Raw genomic sequence first — 7,721 nt, 5'->3', positions numbered from 1 at the left:
GTTTTGCCACTGGTAGACTTTTGCAAAGGTGCTGAAAAACAGTGTCTCAGTCTGCTTGGGCTTCTGTACCGGGGACTATAAATGACGCGTCTCTGCTCGTAAACAAGAGAAAGTAATTTCCCACAGCTCCAGAGGCATCGGCAATGAGGAAGCAGAGACCGACCAACGCTGGTGCTGCCCGAGGTTAGGGTGGGTCTTCCCACAGCATCTTAATCTAGAAAAGCCCCCACAGGCATGTCCAGAGGCTGTGGTGTCTGCTCGGTGATTCTAAAGCCTGTTCAGGTGATAATCGTTATTAACTAACACAGGCTGAGTGTTGGTTGGCTTTGGGTGTGTTAGGAAGCTCAGCATGCCGCTGTTTTTGTTTTTGATTTTTCAGAGCTGAGGATCGAACCCAGGACCTTGTGCTTGCTAAGCAAGCGCTCTCTACCTCTGAGCTAAATCCCCAACCCCGCGGCTGTCTCTTTTATAAGATCTGTCACTTGATGAGGACCCACTGTCTAGTTTGCAGATGGTGTCATCCGTGTCCTCAGATGGTTGAAGGGTGAGTGAGTTCAGTTCCCTTGGGCATACCCCATGGTTTAATCGAATCCACGAAGATCCTGCCTCTGCACATTGGGGATTACAATTTCAACACAAAATTATTGGAGAGGCATAAACATTCAGATCACTGTGAAGAAATGGAGGGACTATGAAAACTTGATTCCATCTTGCTTTTTGGGTTTTGTTTTGTTTGTTTTGTTTTTTCATAAAATTCTTTTAAGTACGGGTGCTGAAGAGATTGCTCGTGGTTAAGAGTGATTCCTGGCTTGGCAGGGGACACTTCCATTGTCAGCAGACACATCGCATAGCTTCCAGCTGCCTAGAATTTAGTTCCAGAGGATCTGACACCCTCTTCTGGCCTTTAAGGATAACATATAACAATGTCTCTGGCTATAAGCCTACAATCTTCTGCTTTAATGAATCCACCCAATGAATATTTACTAAGCACATATTCTATAATATGCTATGGTTTGCTTTTTGTTTTCTTACCTTGGGATACACACACAAAAAGACCAAAGTTCAAACTATTTTTATTTTATGTGTGTGAATATTTTGCCTTCATTTATTTGCGTGTGCCACCTGTGTGCCTGATGCCCAGAGCGACTGGAAGAGGGCATCAGATCCTCAGAACTGCTGTTACAGAGGCTTTGCAAGCACCATGTTGATCAGGGAAACAAAACCTGGGTTTTTTTCAAGAGCAGCAAGTGCTCTTAACCACTGACCTATCTCCCCAGCCCTGCAAAAGATAAGAAGTCTGTCCTTGTGAGGTTAACCTTCCAGGAGGGTGTAAGCTTGTGCACCAATACCCAGATGTCCCTTTGGACTCTGTCCCTGTAGCCACTCCTTGCCCTTCATTCTCTGGATGCTACTGTCCAGTGTTGGACTGATTTGCCATCCTTACACATCTTCTTCTTGACTCCAGCTGGGAGAATGGGGAGCGAAATTTTAAGGGAGTTTTAGTTATGTCAGAAGCCTTCCTGTGTCCTGAAGCTCCTTACTTAGCTAAAAGTGGATATTATGTTGCCAACTGTGAAAGTCTGGACACTAATGAAGAACATAGAAAGGTGTCCCTTCTGTCTCCAACCAGCAGAAAAGAGCGACAACACAGCGTTCTTCTCAAAGCAGTTTATTCAGGAACCTTTCAACATGCAAGCAGGAATCTCCCTCTAGCCCCCAATCGCAATCCCTTATATAACCCCTCAACCACGCCCCATCAGACCAGTCCGCGTAATCTCAGTTCATTGGCCTTCGTCAAATGGCCTGATCTTGCGTCATGGTGCGTCTGCGCAGCTCTCACGATGGACATGGCTTATTTTCCAGTGTATGAGGAAGTCAGGTGCAAGTCATAAGACTTGGCTGCAGTCCTGGGCGCCATTTTAGGACTACTGCTGCACCCGCTCCCCACAGAAAGGCATTTTGGAGCTGGTGAGATGGTTCAGCATGTAAGAGCACTGACTGCTCTTTCAAAGGTCGTGAGTTCAAATCCCAGTGACCACATGGTGGCTCTCAACCACCCATAATGAAATCTGGTGCCCTCTTCTGGTACTTATTTATATTTATAATAATAAATAAATCTTTGGGCCAGAGCAAGTGGAGTTGACCAGAGTAGAGGTCCTAAACTCAATTCCCAACAACCACATGAAGGCTCACAACCATCTGTACAGGTACAGTGTACTCATGTACAATCAATCAATCAATCTTTTTTTTTTTTTAAAGCATTTCCAAATCCTTTGATCCAGTTCTTTGCTCTCACCCCAGACAGGGGCTGATGCAACCTTTTCCAGATTTACTAGCTGCCTCTAATGTTGTCAAATAAAACATTCTGGCTTTTTAAGGTGGGAACAAATGCTAGGTACCTTATCACCTGAGTGGGGATAGGTAGGTAGGGTGTGTTTTTGTAAGATAGGAGAAGTGTGTGAAATAAAGGACATGTTCTCTGGTTTCATTTTGATTTTTAGCTCCCAGGAAAGCTCTCTGGTATGGTTGGTCTCTCTTCTTGCATGGAACTTGAGTGACAGTGAGTGGTGGCAGAGCAAGCATGCTAGTGTGTCACTTGACCCATCTAACAGGCAAATGTGTGTTTAAGGAATAACTGCTGTTGGACAGGGTAGTATAATAGTCGGATATGATACATGGTTACACAGCAAGCTTTGGCAACAAATAACAAATGCTCACCTTCTTATGTCAAGTAACTGTACTTGTAAGAACTTATCCTGATGCAATCTTATAGTTACACAAAGAACTATGCAGACAGATCTTATCTTCCAGTCATTTATGATAATGAAAATCAATGTGAATTTTCCTTACCATAAAATCGGTTAATGCACAAAGTGAGACTTGTGCATTAGAATATGAGTCATTAAAATTATATTTAAAGGACTGGAGAGGTGGCTTGGTGATTAAGAGCCTTGACTGCTCTTCCAGAGGTCCTGAGTTCAATTCCCAGCAACCACATGGTAGCTCACAACCATCTGTAATGGGATCTGATGCCCTCTTCTGGTGTGTCTGAAGACAACTATAGTGTAATCATATATGTATATGTATGTATCTTAATTATATTTAATGATTAATAATTTTAACTCAAGTGATGAATTCATGGGGTTTACTATGATATTGTTCATATTTGGGGATACAGTTGATATTTTCCACAATGAAAAATAAAAGCATGTTTATCTTTAGAATGTTTACATTGAAAGCTGGGCAGTGGTGGCACATGCCTTTAATCGCACACTCAGGTGGCAGAGGCAGGAGAATCTCTGTGAGTTCAAGGCCAGCTTGGTCTACAGACTGAGTTCCAGGACAATCATGGCTATGCAGAGAAACCCTGTCTCAAGAGAAAATGTTCATAAAGCATCACTAAGGAAAAACAGGTTATCAGACTGTAGAAGTCAGGTAGTTTCCATAGGATTCCAAATGTGTAAAACAGACAAACATATCTGATATAGACACACATACCCACATATATACATATATACATCCCTTAAAATGTGATTCATATAGTGGTGACTTGAGTGAGAGTGGCCTCCATAGGCTTATATGTGTGAATGCTTGGTCCTCTGGTTCTGGCACTGTATGGGAAGGATTAGGAGGTGTGGCCTCATTGGATGAGGTGTGCAACTGGGGGCTGGGCTTTGAGGTTTAAAAAACCTATGCCTTTCCCAATCAGTTCATGGTTCCCTGCTTCCCTGCCTGTGTTCATAGGTCAAATGTAAGTTTTCAGCTGCTACTCCAGCCCCGTGCCTGCATATTGCCATGCTCTCTGCCCTCATGGTCATGAACTCTACTACACTTTGGAACCATAAGCCCCAAATTAAATGGCTTCTTATACATTGCCCTGATCATGGTGTCTTATCACAGTAGTAGAAAAGAAACTAAGAAACACATATAAAGCATATTCATTTTACGTACATGTATCTTTTGTGGGGGAGGGGGTTGAGACAGGGTTTCTCTGTATAGCCCTGGCTGTCCTGGAACTCACTTTGTAGACCAGGCTGGCCTTGAACTCAGAAATCTGCCTGCCTCTGCCTCCCGAGTGCTGGGATTAAAGTCATGCACCACCACGCCCGGCTCTTATCTGTTGATTTTATGTACAAGTTATCTTTAGCCAGAGAATTTTTTTATGATATATCTCTTTTTGCTTTATTAGTTAATTTATTTTCCACTTTACATCCCAATCACATCATCCTCTCTGTCTCCCTGTCCCAAACCCACCTCTAGAAATCCCTTCCCCTATAACCTCCTCCTTTTCTTCTCAGAGAAGGGGAAGCCCCTCTTGGATACCATCCTGTCCTGGGACATCCAGTCACAACAGGACTAAGTATATCTTCTCCAACTGAGACCCAAGCAGGCAGTTCAGCTGAGGAAGGTGATCCAATGGCAGGCGACAGAATCAACCACAGCCCCCAACCCCTCTTCTTGTTAAGGGACTGATATGAAGACTGTCTTAGTTAAGGTTTTACTGCTGTGAACTGATACCATGACCAAGGCAACTCTCATAATTGGGGCTGGCTTACAGGTTCAGAGGTTCAGTCCATTAAGGTGGGAGCATGGCAACGTCCAGAGTGTCATGGTACAGGCAGAGCTGAGAGTTCTACATCTTCATTTGAAGGTTTCTAGGAGAATACTGGCTTCCAGGCAGCTAGAATAAAGGTCTAAAAACACACGCCCACAGTGGCACACCTACTCTAACAAGACCACACCTCCTAATAGTGCTGCTCCCTGGGCCTAGCATATACAAACCATCACAAAGACCAAGCTACACATCTGCTACAAATGTGTAGGGGTCCTAGGACCAGTCCACACATGCTCTTTGGTTGGTGGTTCAGTCTCTGTGAGCCCTCATGGGGGCAGGTTAGTCCACTCTACAGGTCTTATGGTATCCTTGACCTCTCCAGCTTCCTCAATCCTATCCACAAGACTATCCACTTTTCCACAAGACTTCTCAAACTCTGCCTGATGTTTGGCTGTGGGTGTCTGCATCTGTTCCATCAGCTGCTGGATGAAGCCTCTCAGAAGACAGCTATGCTAGGTTCCTGTGTGCAAGAATAGCAGAGTATCATTAACAGTGTCAGGGGTTGGCTTTCTCCCATGGGGTGGGTCTCAAGTTGGGTCAATCATTGGTTGGCTATTCTCTCCATCCCTGCTCCATCTTTATCGCTGTGAGTCTTGTAGGCAGGACAGATTTTGGGTAGAAGGTCTTGTGGGCAGAGCCATAAGACGGGTATGCTAACAGAAGCCATTAAAGATTTTCTTTTCTTCACATTTTTGAAGATTCTTTTAATGTTATTTATTTTATACTCATCAGAAATTAAAATCCAATATTAAATTCTTTAACACAAAGAGGAAGAGGCTGAGCCTAGCTGTAATGCTAGCACTTGGAGGTAGACACGGGAATTCAAGGCCATCCTTAGCTTATGTGAGATCCTCTCTTGATTTTCTTTTAAATAAAAAATAAAGTTAAAGGAAGAGAGAGAAAGAAGACAGGGACAAATGAGGCAGGGCTGAGGATTAACCCCTGCTTTGCCAAGTAAGTGAAGCAGGCCAGGCTTCTTAGGCCCCAGTCTGTGAGTCCACAGTAAGGAAACACATACCCTAAAATTTGAATAATACCGAGATTAGCATCAGTCCTGAGCACGGATGACATGCAATTTCATCAAGCATTTCATATTTTTTTTAAAGATCTGTACCTGTTCTACATCTTAGCTCTATATACATTTTTCTTTCCTAAATTGAGAATTGCAGTTAATTCTGATGGCTCAAATGAAAATGTTGATGTTTTAGGGTAATGCTAGAATCTTTCTGGGTCACTAGCTAGGCAGTTAACAGATGTAGCTGGAAAGTCTGTATTCACCCTTCAAAAGTCTACTGGTAATAGGTTTAAATTTGACCATGAAATGTATCAACTTTAAAAAGAAACACCCGGGACTGGAGAGATGGCTCAGCGGTTAAGAGCACTAACTGCTCTTCCATAGGTCCTGAGCTCAAATCCCAGCAACCACATGGTGGCTTACAACCATCCGTCATGAGATCTGATTCCCTCTTTTGGAGTGTCTGAAGACAGCTACAGTGTACTCAAATACATATAATAAATAATTTTTTTAAAAAAGAAAAAGAAACATCACTCCCCCCCCCCATCATGAAGTCTGTTCTTCTTTGCAGTGACCATCTCTCTGTCTGGCCCCTCCCCAGCTCCTGACACTGGCACCACCTTAAGAGTTAAGGGTTTTGCTGGAAGGACCCTGAGATAGCTGTTCTCTTGTGAGACTATGCCGGGGCCTAGCAAACACAGAAGTGGATGCTCACAGTCAGCTATTGGATGGATCACAGGGCCCCCAATGGAGGAGCTAGAGAAAGTATCCAAGGAGCTAAAGGGATCTGCAACCCTATAGGTGGAACAACATTATGAACTAACCAGTACCCCGGAGCTCTTGTCTCTAGCTGCATATGTATCAAAAGATGGCCTAGTCGGCCATCACTGGAAAGAGAGGCCCATTGGACATGCAAACTTTATATGCCCCAGTACAGGGGAACGCCAGGGCCAAAAAGTGGGAGTGGGTGGGTAGGGGAGTGGGGGGTGGGGTATGGGGGACTTTTGGAATAGCATTGGAAATGTAAATGAGGAAAATACCTAATTTTTTTTAAAAAAGAAGAGTTAAGGGTTGGCCTCAAGGCATGCTGGAAAAGGAGTATGAGCTTAGCCAAGTGCAGCCCTTTGCCCTGGTAGCTAGCGACTTCCTGGACCAGCAGCCAGAGCAGAATGCAGCCCGTTTTCGGTGCTCAGTCAAAAGGTAGGGTCTAGCTGGGCGTGGTGGCGCATGCCTTTAATCCCAGCACTCGGGAGGCAGAGGCAGGCGGATTTCTGAGTTCAAGGCCAGCCTGGTCTACAAAGTGAGGTCCAGGACAGCCAGGGCTATACAGAGAAACCCTGTCTCGAAAAACCAAAAAAAAAAAAAAAAAAAGGTAGGGTCTAGGTTTCTCATCCTATGGTCTAAAAGGCGTTTTTGACCAATCAAACTCATTCCTTCTGGGATTAGGAGCGTCCCAGAAAATCACCTGTCCTCTCAGGTTTATTCTTTGTCCAGTGTGGCGAACTCGGAGCCTGAACTATGCCTTACACTCCCTTAGCCATTGCTGTATAGCAGTGGTTCTCAACTTTCCTAGTGCTGAACCCTTAGTTCCTTGTGTTACGATGACCCCAACCATAAAAACATTCCATTGCTACTTTATAATTGAAATCTTGCTACTGTTAAGAATCATAATGTAAATATCAGATATGCAAGGTATTTGATATGGGATCCCCAAAGGGGTCTCGACCCACAGACTTTCTGCGGCTGTGCTGTCAGCTGGCATGCCACTCCACCACTCGGCTAACAGATTGGGCCCAAGGACACCACCTGAAGACCAGGACTGACTTCCAACAGCTGCCTAATAGACCCAGGGGTTGATTTTTGAGACTGCATTCTACAACAAGCTCCAGGTAGAGTGGTGAGCTAAGAGGTGATTCACCAGGAAAGAAATGAATCAGAGTCGAACTGGGGCATCTGCTTCTTCTGTGGTGTCCTTCAAAAAGCCTGGCAGTGTTTGCAGTCCAAATAATCAGCTTGCTCTCTTATAGAACCCAAGACTACCAGCCCAGGTATTCCCGCGGCGAAAGGGGCGGCAGGGCAGCTGCACACACA

General features: G+C 44.5%; 1 non-coding gene across 1 annotated transcript; it reads left to right on the top strand.

The window, feature by feature from the left end:
- Window positions 1-5,606: 5,606 nt before the first annotated feature.
- Gm25521 lies at window positions 5,607-5,714 on the top strand. Its single transcript, XR_003956062.1, has one exon. It is a non-coding gene; the product is annotated as a U6 spliceosomal RNA (small nuclear RNA).
- Window positions 5,715-7,721: the final 2,007 nt, after the last annotated feature.

This window comes from Mus musculus, chromosome 5 (genome assembly GCF_000001635.26).
Source record: "Mus musculus strain C57BL/6J chromosome 5, GRCm38.p6 C57BL/6J".
Lineage (NCBI taxonomy): Eukaryota > Metazoa > Chordata > Mammalia > Rodentia > Muridae > Mus > Mus musculus.
The sequence above is the reverse complement of the archived record's forward strand: the minus strand, read 5'-3'. Positions and strand labels throughout refer to the sequence as shown.